The sequence below is a fragment of the Panthera leo genome, chromosome D3, assembly GCF_018350215.1.
Source record: "Panthera leo isolate Ple1 chromosome D3, P.leo_Ple1_pat1.1, whole genome shotgun sequence".
Lineage (NCBI taxonomy): Eukaryota > Metazoa > Chordata > Mammalia > Carnivora > Felidae > Panthera > Panthera leo.
Window position 1 is genome coordinate 78,792,637 of NC_056690.1, and position 20,496 is coordinate 78,813,132.

The window sequence follows — 20,496 nt, forward strand, 5'->3', positions numbered from 1 at the left end:
ACCAGATACCTCTAGACATTGCCAAATGTTTCCAGGGATGGGGTTGGGGGAGGGAAAATGGCTCAGGGTTGAAAACTATCACTTTAATGCAATATTCAAATTTAAAAAATCAAAACAAAGCCGTCTCCTTAGTCACGGTATTGATTTTACATAAAACAAACAAAAAACTCAGACACTATATCTATGGTTTTACTATCTACGGTACCAGGGAGATAGTGACCTTTACCTAAGGCACAGGTGCTGAATGCTAAAGTCAGTATTAGTCATTTAATGCCTATTTTACAATGAAAGAGTTGATAGTTGTGTTAGCGATCACTATACTGTTTAACAGCATGGGCCCCAAAGATAAATGTCTCCGTAAGCCAAGTTTAAAGAAATCTGTCTACTTAGAATCATCCTTATTATCTTGTTTGGAATGTCCCTATTGAAGACAACAGCCAAAAATATACCTAAAGACAGAAGGTGAAACAAAACCCCAAACATGCATACTGGTAAAGCTTCCTGGAACTTCTCAGCAGTAATGACTACAGTTTTCTTTGTTCTGATCTTGGCTGCCCGTGTCTTATCTCTGATCTCAACAACATGAACTTCATCTATGGGATAGGGTCTTCCAATAATTCTGGTTCCTGTCTTATCCTAGAACCAACTGGGCCACAGATCTTTTAAGAACCCGTTTAGATGTTGCAATAAAACAGGTTTTGTCCTGTCGTGTCTTTCCACCCTTCTAAAGAGGCCTGACCTGAATGTTTAGGGCAGTTGTTTCTTCAGACTTTTTTGATCAATCCTGTACCAATATACGTTTTTAGGAATTGGTACCAATCCTGTACCAATATACATTTTTAGGAATTAAAAAAAAATTCTTTTATGTTAATTTATCTTTGAGAGAGAGAAGGAGAAACAGAGCATGAGTAGGGGAGGAGCAGAGAGAGAGAGCGAGACACAGAATCTGAAGCAGGCTCCAGGTTCTGAGCTGTCAGCACAGAGTTCGACATGGCACTTGAACCTACAAGCAGTGAGAACATGACCTGAGCCAAAGTCGGGCACTCAAATGACTGAGCCACCCAGGTGCCCCCGTTTTTTGGAGTTTTTATTCACCCCATTATATACTAGCTACTTATATACCAACATTGTTTTACTAATATAATACACATATCATAAAGCACACAGAAATAGATATTAATAAGGGATTGAATGAATAAAGTATTAAGTACACTTAAATTTTTTATGATACAATTTTTTTACCTGACTAAAATTTCATTCTATTCTAGTGAAAGCCATGTGATCAAATATTTATCTTAAAAAACCCTGACTTAAATATTTGAGATTCAGAAATTCAAAAATCTAGTTTGAAGTTCAGTTTATTTGATATATGATGCATAATGGCCATCTTTGAAAAAGATACATCACAGTGGCATGATATAAAACAGAAAATAAATTCTTAGGACAAGTTTGCCATTATTAATAGTGAATATAAAATGTATAGGAAATAACATTCTAAATGTTTTGAATTTTTGTCCAATTGCATCAAATCCGACTGGTTCACTATTATTTCTACCTAGTAATGTGGCTGATGAAGAGCTTACACTAGAAGTAAAAATAAAATCTCTGAGGAATCACATCACTATGATTTTAAATTCTTATTTTCTTTTCAAGAATTTATTGAAAGCCACTTCTTCATTTCCTGAGAATTGGTTTTAGTTAAAACTAGGTAATATAATCCATCAATCTACTAAACTGGCAACAAATACATTTTAATCCTTTGCAGTATATGGAAAACAGAGGAGGGCACTGTTGCTTATATCTCTGACTTGGGGAACTCATGATTTTCCTTGAAAATAAGGTGCACATTCCAGTTGATGTTGGAGGGCATGAAAATCAGTCTATACGTTAAAGATTAGTAAAACCCAATTGTCACACGCTAGATTAAAATAAGTGGAAGTGGAAATGAGCTATATCCTTCTGGCACAGCCTGGATAGTTCTCCCTTTTCTTAGAGCTGCGTATCCTCCTCAAGCCCACTGATTTATGGATTGTTCCTTTTCCTAAAGATCCATGTGTAACTTTACTCCTTTAATGAAATGCAAATCGTTTCTGGATTCTGTATGCAGCTGAATTGTTCCTTTATTGTCACTCAGCAAGGTCTTCTGTGCTTTACCTTCCAAACAGAAAATACACGAAGGCAGAACAAGACCCCACAATGACTTAACATTCTAGCTGTTAATTAGACACTAGGAAGTCAAGGGTGGAAAAGGCTCTCTTGCTGTGAATGACTTCAGCACTTTGTTTGAGATTCTTAGGGCCTGGAATTATAAAATTATTTTATTGATAAACAATACAAGTATTTTAAAAGTGCAATTAACAACAATTAAATAAAAGAGCAATTCAGAATGTGCTATAAATCACACTATTTTATGCCCTGAAGAAAATGGTAAAATCTATGTGTCCTGCTAAATCTTTCTTTCTGTTTTCCAACATCATAGCCAATGACCATCAGGTCACATCAGTCTGAAGACAATTGATTTTACATTTACAAGTCCAAAAATTGCCTAGGTGTTTAACTCCAGACTGAGTTACACATTTCCATAGATATAGAAATCAGATGCATGGGGTGTGTTGGAACAAAGAGGCTACAAATGGAGGAAAACACAATTACCCACATTAAAAAGGGACAGACATATATGGAAGCAAGCCATGCAGAAAGTAAGATTCATAAAGTTCTCACACAACTATGTTGCTGAGGCCTTCCAGTTATTCTATTGTAAAGTATGCATCTAGAATTTTATTCTTATAATTAACGTGGGCTTGAATCACAAAGTTATAAGTTCTAGATGACAATTCGTAAGTGTTTTCTGGGATGAACTAATACTTCTATATTTTTATATAGTCATCTTTGCTCATACGTCTTACTGGTATGTTACAGAACTTGTCTAATTTTTTTCCTGTGTAAATAATTTCTTTTGGAGACATCGTATTAAAAGTATGTTTTAAAAACTGCTGTGTTTTTATAGACACCTATGTTGAATGCTGTTCTACATTATAATACCTGCCCACTTCACGTCTTTACCAAGCAAACTCAGGCTTGTCATTAAGACGGCTCTCATATTTCCCTAGGAACACGTTCGTGGATCCTACATTACTCCCACTATGAGGAGTTTTAGGTGTGCCCTCTCCAGAACCCCTGTGGCCCTGTGCCTACCCCAGCATTGTACTTCTGACCAGTGTCATGCTGAGCAGTATTAAAGCTTAAGGCAAAAGGAAAAACCAGTACTAGTGATCTTTCTTTGTTTAAAATTTTGATAGTTTCTTCATCATTAAATTTTTGAATCAATTTTGATTTTTTAAAATATCACTGCAAAACTTGATTTATTTGGATTACTAAGAATTTTTTTGGCACCCCCCCCCCCCCCCCCCCCCGCCTTAAATTTTATGCCTGAGCTGAGTGCTTCACTAGCCTCTTTGGTCCCAGCCTTGCTTTTTACAATGTATTGTTCTTCTCTCTATATATGCCGGTCTCCCTCATATAGACTGTGGACTTCCTGAGAGCAACGGCCAAGTCCTTCCATTGTTGAATCACCAGCACCTGGCACAGCACTAGCATTTAGTAAGTGTGCAATAAACACTCACATAAATACAGATTACAGATACACGTATGTCTTTAAACCCTATGTGTGCTTTTAAAAAAAATTATTCTTGGGGCGCCTGGCTCGGTCGGTTAAGCGTCCGACTTCGGCTCAGGTCATGATCTCACGGTCCATGAGTTCGAGCCCCGCGTCGGGCTCTGTGCTGACAGCTCAGAGCCTGGAGCCTGCTTCCGATTCTGTGTCTCCCTCTCTCTCTGACCCTCCCCCATTCATGCTCTGTCTCTCTCTGTCTCAAAAATAAATAAACGTTAAAAAAAAATTTAAAAAAATTATTCTTTATGAGTCCACTTGATTTCAAGCTTAATTTTTAAAACCTGGAAAGACAGTCATCATATATTTTTTGACTTTCAAGGATAGCATTAATTGCAATATTTCTTTTTAAAATTCATTTGCTAGGACATCATACCCAGTGCATACTGGCTTCCCTTGTTAGAGAAAATTGTGAACTTTTCCCTAATTGCCCTTGCACAGCATATTTTTTTGTTATTTTGTGCCCATAACCCATATATATATATATTTTGTTATTTTTGTCTGATTTAATTGAGTTTTATTTTAAATGAGATGCTTGATCTACATCTCAGTAAGCTGTGCACTAGAGCACAGAGCTGAGCCACAGGCAGGATGGGGGGAATGGCAGGGTGTGTCTAGAACCAGAAAAGAAATAGATTAAATTGGCATCTTAAAATGAAAGGAGAGCATAAAACAGGTACACCTGAAATTGGAATTTTTCATTTTATTATTCTTTACTATTATTATATTAAGCCTGAGAAAGCTTATAAATTTAATTTGAAAGAATTCTATGTTATAAATCCTATACTCATTAACAAAAGTGGTGACTATAATTTTCCAAATCAAATCATTTGGCAAAAATTTGGTTAGCTAGGTCTATATATAATATACTTATTACTTGGGATAGTTTAATGGATAGTGAAATTCATGTTTTCCATTGCCATTCCTTTGAGTTAACTCAAGAATAGAGAACCCAGAAGTATAATGCTACTTTACAGTCTGTGCACATGAGATGAAACTGAGGAGAAGTGAACGCAATTGTAGACCAAATCTTACATACTTTTTAAGAAAAATAAACAACAGTGGTTCTGAGTATCCTCCTAATTTTTGATTTGTAATTTCTGTCTTGTAATTTTCGCGTCAACACTGCAGTGAAAATCTGGCATCACAATTATCATCATGATCATTAGTATGTAAATGTTATGTTAACACATAAAATATATGCTCTAACATATAATATCATCATCACCATCACTGCTATTATTTAATAAGTATTTCTCATGTGGCAGGTGTTGTTCTAACATATATTGTACATAAATGGATATGCAGTGAAGAGCAAAGCCAGGATCCAGATCCAAGGCAAAACAGCGATTAAGAATGTGGGATATTCCCGGGGCTCAGTCGGTTGGGAGCCCGGCTTCAGCTCGGGTCATGATCTCACGGTTTGTGGGTTCGAGCCCCACGTCAGGCTCTGCGCTGACAGCTCGGAGCCTGGATTCTGTGTCTCCCTCGCTCTCTGCCCCTCCCCCACTCTCTCTCTCTCTCAAAAATAAATAAACATTAAAAAAAAAGAATGTGGGATATTCCCTGAAAATTGTCTTATCTCTCTGAGATTTTTCTCTATGCAGTCTGCTGATCATGGCGATACATGAACCCATCCTTAGAACACTACTGGATGGTGGTCATCTGTCCTCTGGAGAACCCATTTATTGATTGGAAATCAATTCTCTTCTACAAAAGAAACTTGCATCTTTGACATTTTTCATTGTACCAAAGTTCTTCCTTACAGAGACCTGTTTTCTTAGAGCCTGTTCTTGTTCCTCTAGGACTTTTCCTTTTCAGACCATAGAAGACGCTCTAAAATCTTGTTTGTATGGCAGAGCATCCAAGATTAGAAGATGGCTATGATTACCTGTCCCTTTATATCTTCCGTTCTTAACCAAAGGACACAATGCTACATTCCTTCTTCACTGTTAGTCTTTTCTGGGCATCATCTTAGTTTTCAGTATTCTTTTTTTTTTTTCCTTTTTCAAACTGGAGTATAGTTGACAGACAACGTTGCATTATTTTTAGGTGGACAGTATAGTGGTTCAACTTCTCCGTACGTTATGCTGTGCTCACCACAAGAGCAGCTACCATCTGTCACCATTCAACACTATTACAGTATCATTGACTCTATTCCCTATGCTGTGCCTTTTATTCCCGTGGTTTATTGATTCCACAGCTGGAGACCAATATCTTCCATTCCCCTTTACCCAATTTGCCCCCCTTTCCTCTGGCAGCCATCACTTTGTTCTCTGCATGTATAGGTCTGATTCTGCTTTTTTTGTTTGTTTATTCATTCATTTTGTTTTTTAGAATTCCACAAGAGTGAAATCATATGGTACTTGTCTTTGTCAGTCTGACTTATTTCACTTAGCATAATACCCTCTAGGTCAGAGATAAACACTACACTACATTTGTAATTTGACGCGTGAAGTCATACTTTTAGAAATGCAGTAGTGTAGATACCAAGGGTCTTGGTTATCCCAAACCCGTTCGCCTATCTCTTACCACATTTCAGAGTTTCCTTTTAGTTGCCTCTTGCCTTATTTATCATAGTTTATAACTGAACTTAGGAAGGAACAGGGAGAAATAATTCCGTGCCATTTTGTCCAATCTGGGAGTCCCAATCAACTTTTTTTTTTTTAATTTTTTTTTTAACGTTTATTTATTTTTGAGACAGAGAGAGACAGAGCATGAACAGGGGAGGGGCAGAGAGAGAGGGAGAGACAGAATCGGAAGCAGGCTCCAGGCTCCGAGCCATCAGCCCAGAGCCCGATGCAGGGCTCGAACTCACGGACTCACAGACCGTGAGATCGTGACCTGAGCTGAAGTCGGACGCTTAACCGACTGAGCCACCCAGGCGCCCCTCAACTTTTAACTTTATCCTCTTTAAACCTTATCCCTTGTGACCTATTCTATGCTATCATTATGAGCTTTGTCAAATTAAAATTCAGGCTGTACGTCTCCTGATTTAAAATTCCAAATTAATCCTCATTGCCTATAGGCTAAGCTTCCAAGTCCTTAATATGACCGACAAGATTTTTTTGTTTTGTTTTGTTTTGATGTGACCTCTGCCTACCTCAAAACCCTTGTCACTCCAATAACACCTCGCACTTTAGCGTGACAGGGTATTCGCAATACCTTGAAACAACATGGTCATTCTTTACATTAGTACGTCCTTACCTCTTCCCCTGGAATGCTCTTCCTTTCTCTATCAAGCAGGCTCCATTTACTAACGTTGAAACCACACCTGTAATTTAAAGGAGAGAAACGTTAATAGAGTATTTGAGGGGCTGAAAGAATAGAAATGAAAGGCAAGCTGATTAAGATATTAATGACGATAGGAGGCAGCCCCTGGAGGACCAAAGGAGGAGTGTTCTGAGGAAAAGAGGGCCGTTTCACTTAATGACCAATTCTCTAAAGTATAATTTAATAAGTGACTCATTTGCTGAATGAAAATCTTTTCAAATTTACTTGTTTCTTATGACTGTTTGGTTTAACTTGCCCAGTTTCACATTTTTTCCCCACATGAGATGGTCGATGGTCATGAGATCGAGTTCCGCCCTGGGTTCTGCACTGAGCTTCATTGAAGCCTGCTTGGGATTCTCCCTCTGCCCCTCCCCCACTCATGCTCTCCCTGTCTCTCCATAAATAAACATGAAAAATATATATATTCATCAAATATATGATCTTGAATATGAATTGTTTTTGCTAATACCATCACCATGAATATATGTTATCATAAGATACATAATTTTACAATTTTGTATTTACATATATATTATAAACAATTAGGTGATATGATTATTTTAATATATATTCAATAAGATACTTCCACATTTTTCACGAATATATTTCTAAACTATATTCTACTTGAATATATTTGGCAAATACATTTTTTATTAGAAGTATATTCTTCTTATAAACCTCCTCAAGAATAATATATTCATCAAAAATATATCAAAGAATTAGCTTCCTAAGAGTTCATTCTAGTGAAGTTTGATGAAGGAGACATTTAGCTGTATTGAATGGTGGCAATAATGGAACAGTTTTCCCAGTAACTCATAATTTATGGAGATCACTGAATCTCTGTGGGGTCAGATAGTGCTTTTTGACTGCTAATATTAACATATTTTCAAACAACTTTTGTTTTGACCTGCAAAGACACCGCATCACTCCTGATCCTACCCACTTTGGTAGAACAGCTTTGAAGCACATGTTTATGATAATCTCCCCATGGGTGTTAGTCAGCCAGAACTTTGGCGCAAGGTTCCACATAGGATGGAATGAGACAAGGCATATCACCAAGAGACATAGGCAGATAGGTTAGCAGAAATCTTTGGGAATACACAGGGAATCACAGAACAGCCGTGATTATATCAGACTTTTGTTTGGCATCACTAAGTCATTCCAAGGGTAAGAGTGACAGATTATGGTTGTTCCATCCCTGAAACGCCAGAAATGTACTGCTCAGTAAGCCACACACCCCGGCCATGTCCACTAATGTTGGCAATCATTTCATTTAGAAAGGACATTAAGTTTCAATATTGTCAAGGGATCTTGCAAGAGTTTTAGCCATGGCAGAGCTGGTAAAAACAGATTTTAAAAAACTGTAATCACAGTATCTTAAATTATGGTTGCATCATTTTCCTCTAGAGGGCATTTTCCCTATGTCCTAGGGAGCAGACGTGGGGCCGGGAGCTGGGTCTCATAGTAATTTCTGCGTGCTCCGTGACAACTGCTGGTCATTGGAGAACCAAGGAGGACAGAGTGTGGTCTAAAACTTCAGGCACTTTCTTGTCTTCTGGATGATAATTATTGTACCTTGATGACAGCATGAGCAACTTACTACTCTGCTGAGCAGGAATCCTCCTCAAATATGAAGCCACAGAACATAACCTTCCAACTGTCTCCTCCAAACAATAAGAAAGATCTGGTCCCTAATGTCAGGCTTTCAGAGAACTCTGAGGGTCAGAATAAAAAGATGCTAAGTTCTGAATGTGACTGGATTCTATCAGTAATTAAAAATAGAGAATGAGCAAAGAAATATGTAACATACACACATATGTATACAGTAAGTCATGGTCCAAACCCAAAGGATCATAAACATCAACTAATTCAATTTCCCTATTCATCAGTAAGAGGTTTACTTTATCTACTAAATATTATATTATTTATGTAATCCATTCTACTAGATATTATGTGAGTAGTGCCAGTGATGCTTTGGGCATAATAACTTGTGCACTGTGTTGTTTCTTAAGATGTCTGAATGGATGAAGAGGTGGTCATCTTCTAAGTCACAGGCCTCCCCTGAGGCCTGGAGCTTCCTATTCTTCTGTCTTGTACTGAACCACAAGAACATACTGCAATGCTAAGGTTAGATGACTTAAAACTGATCTTTGATAGATTCAGGAGTTCCTAAAGAATCTGTCAGCACTTCAAGACTTTATTAGAGTGTTAATTAGAAGTAAATAAAATGCAAAATAATAGATATTTCTGGTTAACTGAATGATAAATACAATACATTTGGAGCACATTGTTTAGCCCACTTTTTTTTTTTTTTTTCAGATACTCATTATTATCTAGGGAAGAAAAAAAGGGGGATAGAAAAATGATGAAATGCACCAAAGATTCCTTCTAAGCTCTATTCCTCAACAGTTCTCTGCATATCATCTTAAAATAAGGCAGCTCTGGGGCGCCTGGGTGGCGCAGTCGGTTAAGCGTCCGACTTCAGCCAGGTCACGATCTCGCGGTCCGTGAGTTCCAGCCCCGCGTCGAGCTCTGGGCTAATGGCTCGGAGCCTGGAGCCTGTTTCCGATTCTGTGTCTCCCTCTCTCTCTGCCCCTCCCCCGTTCATGCTCTGTCTCTCTCTGTCCCAAAAATAAATTAAAAACGTTGAAAAAAAAATTAAAATAAAAAAAAAAATAATAAGGCAGCTCAGTACATTCCTGAAAGTTCAGAATCATTTTCCCAGTGCTGCTTTGGGCTTCTGTTATGGGGCCCGCTAGTTTGAAATTACAAAGAAAATAAATCATGATTAGTTATTTAAACATAAAAGAGATACTTGCAGCTTAGAGGCTTAGAGCTAAATACTACTACTCTGCTAAATAACTCAGATGTTGAAAAAATAAAAAGCAAAAGGTCATTTACTTCCACTGCCACCACTAAGGTGACATTAATATTCAAAGGCCCAATGTCAATAATAGAAATGTCTTCAGCACTGAGACCTGGACTGCATGGGAGGATTGCATTTCTGCAATTAAAATATCATGTGCAAGAAAAACCAAAGCAGGTCTCTCCCACGTCACTGGAAGAGTGCAGATGAGAAATGTGAGGAAACAGAAGATCATAAACTTAGGATTATGTGATTCGCAGTCCTGATGTGATGACGAGCATACTTCTGACCTCAGTCTGTCACTATGGTTTTTAATCTTGGCCAATCCATTTGTTTCATCAGTTGAGTGAGTGCCAAAAGAAACACATTCCTTCTTATCTTTCGTGTACAGTCTACATCGAAGGCAATTTTATTGAGTACCCAGGGTACCTAGAAGAAGAGATTTACATGGACTACATTTAATGGACTCTCAAGTCACCCAAATAATGGTGGCCATTATCATGTGGCTGTTAAATCATGTTGCCTATGAACAGTGTTTTGATATACTGACCAGCCTGTGGGTTGCGAGACTTCAGGAACAGTGATGTGCTCTGGAAAATTAATACTAGCCATTTCAGGGCTAATTCTAATTTGCTTCATATTTCTATGTTCAGCAGAGTATCAGATCTTTCTAAAGCCATCTTACATAAACTTTCTCATATTTTAAGTAGATAGGGCAAAAACAACCTTTGTAACAGTTGAACAGTTGAGAAGAATTGTTCTCTTCTAAGAAATATTTGAAAGATTTGAGTAAGGTCTAATATAGAAAACTCTATGCTTTTCTACTTATGTGGAAAAGAAACTAGTGAATCTATAGTCAAAGAAATAAAGGTGACAGAAAAACTTTAAAATGGCTCATTCTACACTGGGTGTTGTATGGAAACCAATTTGACAATAAATTTCATATATTGAAAAAAAATAAAAATAAAATGGCTCATTCTATTTTAATTCTTCCTTTTTGTTAATTATTATTTTTTTAAATAATGGTTTCTACATTCTACTATGGCTTTTTAAACTTAGCTATTGACTTAATAGTTCTGTTAAAACTGTGGCCATAGGGTCAAACCACAACTTAAATATTAGTCACACTGTACCTAAGTGTATAGCTAAGTATATAATTAAGATCTCCTTGTCAAAAATGAACATTTATTATTTCCTGTTGTTAACTGTGTGAAGATTATCTACCAAATTCAGATGCATAGGAACCAAAATTGAGGAATGCATACAGAACTCAAACACGTCTCCTTCACATTGGCCATATATGATATTTCTAATTACATATTGTGTAATAAATCACTCTCAAACCTAGTGGTTACATTAAAAAATTATTTTTAAACATTTATTTGTTTTTGAGACAGAGAGAGACAGAGCATGAACGGGGGAGGGTCAGAGAGAGAGGGAGACACAGAATCTGAAACTGGCTCCAGGCTCTGAGCTGTCAGTACAGAGCCCGACGCGGGGCTCGAACTCACGGACCCTGAGATCATGAACTGAGATCATGGACGCTTAACCAACTGAGCCACCCAGGTGCCCCTAGTGGTTACATTTTTTTTTATTCCCACAAATCTGCACCCTGGGCTATCTCTACTTAATTTTGCATTAGCTAAGGTGACAAAGAGCCTGGAATCTAGTATCTTGTAAGCTTGCTTCCTCGCATCTAATGCATGGATTAAAGAGATTCAAACAGCTGGGTGATAGAGCATCATAGCCTGTAACATTTTAGAAGTTTTATTGTGAATGATATCAACCATTTGTTTGGTCAAACACAGAGAATGCACAAAACCTGGACTAGATATACTCTTGGGGCAGAGGAAATAGTATCTGTGGTGTGGGGAGTAAAACCCTAATTGAAAGTTCTGACTACTTAGCGTTCTCTCCCTCCTCTACTTTTCTAACACATGACTTAGTAAAATCCATTTCAAATTGAAAGGCTCCATGAAAAAAATCAGTAATAATTAGAAAGGAAATCATAGGGTTTGAAACTAAATATAATTCAAAAAGTAAGAGACATAAAAACAAAATGAAGATAAACATATCAGAAAAATTGTCACAGGATTTAGAAGAAAATATTAGGACATTTCCATAACTCATAGATTTCTTAGAAAAAAGAAAACTGAAATAGATCTAAAGACATATATCAAAAACAGGATAAAGATAAAAAGTGGAGTGCTGAATTAGAAAATAAAAGGTTACATTGTTACTAAAATTAATGCTACTTTAGAGGCAACAAAAAGTAACGTAGATAATGGTAAAAGTACAGACAAGGCAAGGCTAGACTTGAACAAACTCATGCAAAATTAAGTGGAAAAAAGTTAGCAGTAAAATAATGAACAGGAAAAATAAAATATATAAAAGACAGATGAAGAAATAGGATGTGTGCATAGTTATATGATTAAAGAAGAGAAAAAATAAGCACTTGAAATTTTTTTTTTCTTTGAAGCTGGGAAGGTTTGTTTGTTTCTTTATTTTTAATTAATTAATTTAAACTCAAGTTACTTAACATACAGTGTAATACTGATTTCAGAAGTAGAACCCAGTGATTCGTCACTTAATATGTAACACGCAGCGCTCGACCCGACCAGGGCCCTCCTTAATGCCCAACACCCATTTAGCCCATTCCATCACTCCCCTTCCCTCCAGCAGCCCTCAGTTTGTTCTCTTGTGGTTTGCCTCCCTCTATGTTTTTATCTTATTTTCCTTCCCTTCCCTTATGTTCATCTGTTTTGTTTCTTAAATTCCACATATGAGTGAAATCATAGGATATTTGTCTTTCTCTGCTGACTTATTTCACTTAGCATAATACATTCTAGTTCCATCCACATTGTTGCAAATGGCAAGATTTCATTCTTTTCGGTCACCAAGTGTGTGTATATATGTATAATATCTTCTTTTTCCATTCATAAGTAGATGGACATTTGGGCTATTCCATAATTTAGCTATTGTTGATAGTGCTGCTATAAACATTGGGGTGCAAGGACCTCTTCAAATCAGCATTTTTGTATCCTTTGGATAAATACCCAGTAGTGAAATGCTAGGTCATAGGGTAGTTCTATTTTTAAGTTTTTGAGGAACCTCCATACTGCTTTCCTGAGTGGATACACCAGTTTGCATTCCCACCAATAGTGCAAAAGGATTCCCCCCTCTCTGCATCCTCACCAACATCCGTTGTTTCCTGAGTTATTAATTTTAGACATTCTGACAGGTGTGAGGTGGTATCTCATTGTGGTTTTGATTTGTATTTTTCTGATAAAGAATGATGTTGAGCATCTCTTCATGTATCTGTTAGCTATTTGGATGTCTTCTTTGGAAAAGGGTCTATTCATGTCTTATGCCCATTTCTTCAGTGGATTATTTGATTTTGGGGTGTTTGATTTTGGGGTGTTGAGTTTGATAAGTTCTTTGATAAGATTTTGGATACTATCTCTTTATCTGATATATCATTTGCAAATATCTTCTCCTATTCCATTGGTTGCCTTTTAGTTTTGTTGATTGTTTCCTTCACTATGCAGAAGCATTTTATCTTGATGAGGTCCCAATAGTTCATTTTTGCTTTTGTTTCCCTGGCCTTCAGAGACATGTCTAGTAATAAATTGTTGCAACTGAGGTCCAAGAGGTTGCTGCTGGTTTTCTCCTCTAGGATTTTGATGGCTTCCTATATCACATTTAGGTCTTTCAATCATTTTGAATTTATTTTTGTGTATGGTGTAAAGAAAGTGGTTTCATTTTACTGCATGTCGCTGTCCAGTTTTCCCAGCACAATTTGCTGAAGAGACTGTCTTTATCCCATTGGATATTCTTTCCTGCTTTGCTGAAGATTAGTTGGCCATACATTTGTGGGTCCATTTCTGGGTTCTCTATTCTGTTCCAGTGATCTATGTGCCTGTTTTTGTGCCAGTACCATACTTTCTTGATGATTACAGCTTGGTAATACAGCTTGAGGTCTGGAATTGTCATGCCCTCAGCTTTGGTTTTCTTTTTCAACAACTTTGACTATTCAGAGTCTTTGCTGGTTCCATACAAATTTTATGATTGTTTGTTCTAGCTCTATGAAGAATGATGGTGTTATTTTGATAGAAATTGCATTGAATGTGTAGATCACTTTGGGTAGTATAGACATTTTAACAATATTTGTTCTTCTAATCCATAATTATGGAATGTTTTTCCGTTTCTTTGTGCCTTCTTCAATTTCTTTCATAAGCATTCGATAGTTTTTAGCACACAGATCTTTTACCACTTTGGTTAGGTTTATTCCTAGATGTCTTATGGCTTTTGGTGCAATTATAAATGGGATTGATTCTTTGATTTCTTTCTGCTTCCTCATTACTGGTGTATAGAAATGAAACCAATTTCTGTACATTGATATTGTATCCTGTGACTTTGCTGAATTCATGTATCAGCTCTAGCAGTTTTTTTGGTGGAGTCTTTCGGGTTTTCATGTAGAGTATCATGTCATCTATGAAGAGTGAAAGCTTGACTTCTTCCTTGCCAATCTGTATGCCTTTTATTTTTGTTGTTTGAGTGCTGAGGCTAGGATTTCCAGTACTATGTTGAACAACAGTGATGAGAGTGGACATCCCTGTTGCGTTCCTGCCCTTAGGGGGAAAGTTATCATCATTGAGGATGATATTAGCTGTGGGTCTTTCATATATGGTCTTTATGATGTTGAGGTATATTCCTTATATCCCTACTTTTTGAGGGTTTTACCAAAAAGGGATGCTGTATTTTGTCAAATGCTTTAGCTGCATCTATTGAGAGGATAATATGGTTCTTTTCCTTTCTTTTATTAATGTGGTGAATCACGATTGATTTGTGAATATTAAACCAGCCCCGTAGTCCTGGAATAAATCCTGTTTGAACATGGTGAATAATTATTTTAATGTACTGTTGAATTCAATTTGCTAGTATCTTGTTGAGAATTTTTGCATCCATTTTCATCAGGGATATTGGCCTATAATTCTCCTTTTTAGTGGGTTTTTTGGCTTTGGAATCAAGGTAATGCTGGCTTCACAGAATGAGTTTGGAAGCTTTCCTTCCATTTCTATTTTTGGAGCAGTTTGAGAAGAATAGGTATTAACTCTTCTTTAAATGTGTGGTAGAATTCCCCTGGGAAGTCATCTGGCCCAGGATGCTTATTTGTTGGGAGATTTTTGATAACTGATTAAATTTCTTTGTTCAAATTTTCTATTTCTTTCTGTTTCAGTTTTAGTAGTGCATGAGTTTCTAGGAATTTATCTATTTCTTCCGAATTACTCAGTTTTTTGGCATATAAATTTTCATAGTATTCTCTTATAATTGTTTGTATTTCTATGGTATTGGTTGTGATTTCTCCTCTTTCATTCATTATTTTATCTCTTTGGGACATTTCTCTATTCTTTTTAGTAAGTCTGGCTGGGAATTTATCAATTTTTTTTATTATTTCGGAGAACCAACATTTAGTTTCATTGATCTGTTCTACTGGGTGGGTTTTTGTTGTTGTTGTGGTTATTGTTTCTATATCATTTATGTCTGCTCAGTCTTTATTATTTCTCTTCTTCTGCTGGATTTAGGCTTCATTTGCTGCTCCTTTTCTAGATTCTTTCGGACTAAGGTTAGATTGTGTATTTGGGACCTTTCTTGCTTCTTGAGATAGGCCTGAATTGCAATGTGTTTTCCTCTTAGGGCTGCCTTTGCTGCATCCCAAAGGTTTGGACTGTTGTGTTTTCATTTTCATTGGCTTCCATAGTCTTTTTTTTTAATTCTTATTTAATTTCCTGGCTAACCCATTCATTCTTAAATAGGATGTTCTTTAACTTCCATGTATTTGAGGGCTTTCCAAATTTTTTCTTGTGGTGATTTCAAGTTTCATAGCATTGTGATCTGAAAATATGCATGGTATGATCTTGATCTTTTTGTACCTGTTGAGGGATGATTTGTGACCTAGTATGTGATCTATTCTGGAGAATTTTCCATGTGTACTCAAAAAGAATGTGTATTATGCTGCTTTAGGATGAAATGTTCTGAATATATCAGTTAAGTCCATCTGGTCCAGTGTGTCATTCATAGTCATTGTTTCCTTGTTGATTTTCTGCTTAGATTATCTGTCCATTGCTATAAGTAAAGTCTTCTATACTATTATGGTATTATTATCAATGAGTTTCTTTATGTTACTAGTTGATTTATATATTTTGGTTTTCAAGTTGGGGGCATAAGTATTTACAATTGTTAGATCTTCTTGATGGATAGACACTTATGATATAATGCCCCTCTTCATCTCTTGTTATAGTCTATTTTAAAATCCACTTTGTCTGATATGAGTATGGCTACTCCAGCTTTCATTTGACATCCATTAGCATGATAGATGGTACTCCGTCCCCTCACTTTCAATCTGCAGGTGTCTTTAGTTCTAAAATGAGTCTTTTGTAGGCAACATATAGATGAGTCTTTTTTAAATCTATTCTGATAATCTATGTCCTTTGATTGGAAAATGTAGCACATTTACATTCAAAGTAATTATTGAAAGTTATGAATTTAGTGCCATTGTGTTACCTGTAGAGTTGGTCTTTCTAGTGATGTTCTTCAGTCAGTTGTAGTCTTTGTTGCTTTGGTCTTCCTTTTTTTCCTCCACTCAGAGCATCCCCCTTAAAATTTCTTGCAGAGTTGGTTTAGTGGTCACAAACTCCTTTAGTTTTTGTTTGTCTGGGAAAGCCTTTATCTCTCCTATTCTGAATGACAGCCTTGCTGGATAACAAATTCTTGGCTGCATATTTTTCCCATTCAGCACATTAAATGTTTCCTGCACTTCTTTCTGACCTGTCAAGTTTCAGTGGATAGGTCTGCTACTAACCTTATGTGTCTACTCTTGTAGGTTAAGGATCTTTTGTCCCTAGCTGATTTCAGAATTCTCTTTGTATTTTTCAAGTTTCACTATGATATATCTTGGTGTTGACCTGTTTTTGTTGCTTTTGAGGGAACTTCTTTGTGCTTCTTGGACTTGAATGCTTGTTTCCTTCCCCAAATTAGGGAGGTTCCTAGATATTATTTGTTCAAATAAACCTTCTGTCCTATTTTCCTGCTGTTCTTCTGGGCCTCCTATGATACAGATATTGTTTTATTTTATGGAATCACTAAGTTCTCTAAGTCTCCCATCGTGATCTAATAGTTTCCTTTTCTTCTGCTTTTCAGCTTCATTATTTTCCATAATTTTATCTTCTGTCACCCATTTTCTCCTCTGCTTCTTCAATCCTCATTGTGACTGTATCTAGTCAGTTCTGCATCTCAGCTATAGCATTTTTTATTTCAGCCTGATTACTTTTTAGGACTTTGATCTCTTCAGCAAGGGTTTCTCTGGTGTCTTCTATGCTTTATTTTCAAGCCCAGCTAGTAGTTTTAGGCCTGTTGTTCTAAATTCTTGTTCAGATATATTGCTCATATCTGTTTTGAGCAAGTCCCTGGCTATGATTTCTTCTTGACCTTTCTTTTGGGGAAAATTCCTGTGTCTTGTCATTTTGGCCAAGTTTCTGTCTTTTGTGTGATTTAAAAGCTTGGTATGGGGGCGCCTGGGTGGCTCAGTCGGTTAAGCATCCGACTTCAGCTCAGGTCATGATCTCATGGTCTGTGAGTTCAAGCCCCGCATCAGGCTCTGTGCTGACAGCTCGGAGTCCGGAGCCTGCTTCAGATTCTGTGTCTCCCTCTCTCTCTGACCCTCCCCCATTCATGCTGTCTCTCCCTGTCTCAAAAATAAATAAATGTTAAAAAAATTTAAAAAAAAAAGCTTGGTATGTATCCTGCACCTGAGAATACTGCTATATTATAAAGGGGGTCATACACTATCCAGGACCTGGCACTCCAGGAAGTGTTTCTAGTGTATGTTGTGTCCACTCTGCGGTTGCATTTTGGCTTTTCTTTCCCACTGGTCAGTTCTCTCCAAAGCTCCTCCTTGCTTGCAGTGGGGAGTATTTGGAACTTTAACTAGGAGTGCTCTGATTTCTTGGTTGAATTAAGCTTGGAAAAAAAGGGGGGAAAGCCTGACCTCCAAAAAAGAGAAAAGGAAAGGGAACAACAACAAAAACAGAGGCTCAAACACTATAAGGCTAATTCCAAAAGAAAAGAAAGGACAAAAAAGAATAGAAGAAGAAAGAAAGAAAAAGGAAAAGAATAAAAAGACCGCTGCAGAGAGAGAGAGAGAGAGAGAGAGAGAGAGAAGAGGAAAAGAAAAAAACAAACAGGAATCTATGAGCTTGATTCCAAAAGAAAAAAAGAAGAAGAAAAGAAAGAAAAGAAAAAGTAAGTTTGGTCCTATATTCCACCAGAACTGTAGGTGTCATTTTGAAGCACTCGATTTTCAGTACACGTGGTACACATGGGGTGCTGACTGTGCTGGTCTTCTGGAGGAGAGACCCACTCTGCTGGCTCCACCGTGTTGGTGATGGGGGAGAAATGGCACCACTCCAATCACTCCTGCCCAGACAGGGGATCTCACACCCCCTGATCTTCAGGCAGCCCTCACAGAATAGCCAGGGCAGGCAGCTCACCTTGCATCACTACTCTTTTACATTTTTTCTTTGATGCATAGCTAGGATTCAAAACCTGAAGTCTTAAAGGACCTGGCACCATGCAGATCTGCCCTCCTCCTCTGGAGTAGAGCCCCTCCACGTTGTGTCTCAAGCCCTCTGTCCCTGAAAACAGTTCCATGCCTGCACAGTGGGTGGAAGTATGGTGTAACAATGCTAAAAGCAACAAAGATTATATTCCCTCTGGGTGTGCCTCTGCCCTCTGCTGATGAAAAGCCTTTGGCTGGTGCCCGCGGGGTCTTTTGTCCTTCATAAGTACTCTTCCATAAGTACTCCATAAGTACTCCATAAGAACCCTCTTCCATAAGTACTCCAGGAAGGGGAATGTTCTCTCCCAGTGTACCTCAGAGATCACTACACCACACTATGCACTCTGGGGCCAGTACCCTCCTCCCCAGGGATGTGCACCACAGCTCTGCTCCAGAGAAAGTCTTGCATTTCTAAAACCTCATAGTCTGAGCTCCAAACCCTGTTTGCAAAACAAAAACAAACAAAAACAAAAACAAAAACAAACCAACAAAACCTGCACTCAGTTACTTCTTGCTCCCCAGTCCATGGTCCAGAGAGCTTTTCTTCTTGTGTAAACTTGATGCCACACTTTCTCAACCCCTCTTTTTTTCTCTCCCTTTTGTCTTTCCATGGAAAGGGTTCTCTCCCTTCTGCAGCATCTCCATTTTTCTCTCTTCCAATTCACTTCCATGAACCTCCCAGCTGGCACACTGTCTCCCTCCAATTGTGGAAATCTTTATGCCACTCCACAGATCAATTTCCTTGGTGTTCCAAGTGATCTCACCTCCACACAGCTGTGTTTGAGGGACAAGGAGAGCCCAGGATCCCCCTACTTCTCCTCCATCTAGTACATGAATTTTTTCCTGAAGTATAGAAAAACCAGACTTTCAAGAAAAAAGTACAGTGTGAGGGAGAAAATGACATGTAATAATTACTAATAACATATATTGTAGTGACATTAGAAAAATAAAACACCTCTGAGGATAAAGAAGGAATCCAAGGGGCATCCAAAAAAAGAAAAACCATGTCACTTATCCAAGAGGAAATATCAGAGTGATATCAACATTCCAAGTAGCACATTTTAATACTGAGTCACATGTCCAAAGAAACAAAAGTTTAATTTAGTAGAGTTTCATACTTAGCCATATGTCATTCAAATATTCTGGCATATAGAAGAATCTGAAGAATAAAACAACCATCAAATTTAAAAGAAACAAGAAACAACTTACCCAAATACAAGTGACAAGCAATAAATGCAATCAGTCAAAATAAATAAAAATTAAAAGAACCAGAGTAATAGAAGCTTCAACTTAGGATATAGAAACCTGTGAAATGATAATTTCTATATTAATAACAAGCTAAATCAGACTATCTTTAAAACCATAACTTCTCTTGAAATCCTTGAAAGGCAGAGGTCTCAGAGTAACTAGCTCTAAATCTAAAGGAAACAAGGACCTCCAAGAGAAAGGAAGGTGAGCACTGGATTACCTAGGGCAAAGCATGGGAAGAGAATGGGGATGCCATACAAATCGGTAAGAATTTGGCTAACAATTTTAATAGACTGCTAGAGGCCAAGTATGGGATGGTATGAGATTACAGAAGCTCTAGAAGCCACAGACATGGGGTTATTTGCATTTACTAGCAAATCCTTCTCTGTGGACTTCTGTAGGTGCTCAAGAGAAAGATAGGGGCAACAAGGAAACTGGAGAATGCCTCCCACGGGTCCGGGCTTTGGGAAGGAAGACAGAAACCACTACTGGAAGACCCATTTTCTTCTCCCAATGGAACAAAAAACTTAAGTCTTGGTGAAGGAAGGCAAACTCTTTGGTCCCCAAGACACACGTGAAGACCCATTGCAGCTGTGGGAATGAAAGAGAGAGAGAGAGGACCTCTATCTTAGGGGAAGGGCAGAAAAATATCCTGGATTCAAAACTTAAGAGAATCCTTCCCACTATGAGAGAAGTGAAATCACTGAGAAAGCCCTACCCCAAGGACCAGGGTGCTAGTGGACTGAGGCTGAATCAGGAAAACCTTCCCTTATGCTTTACACACTGTTGTAGAAACTGTTAATTCTTCAATACCCAGCCCAA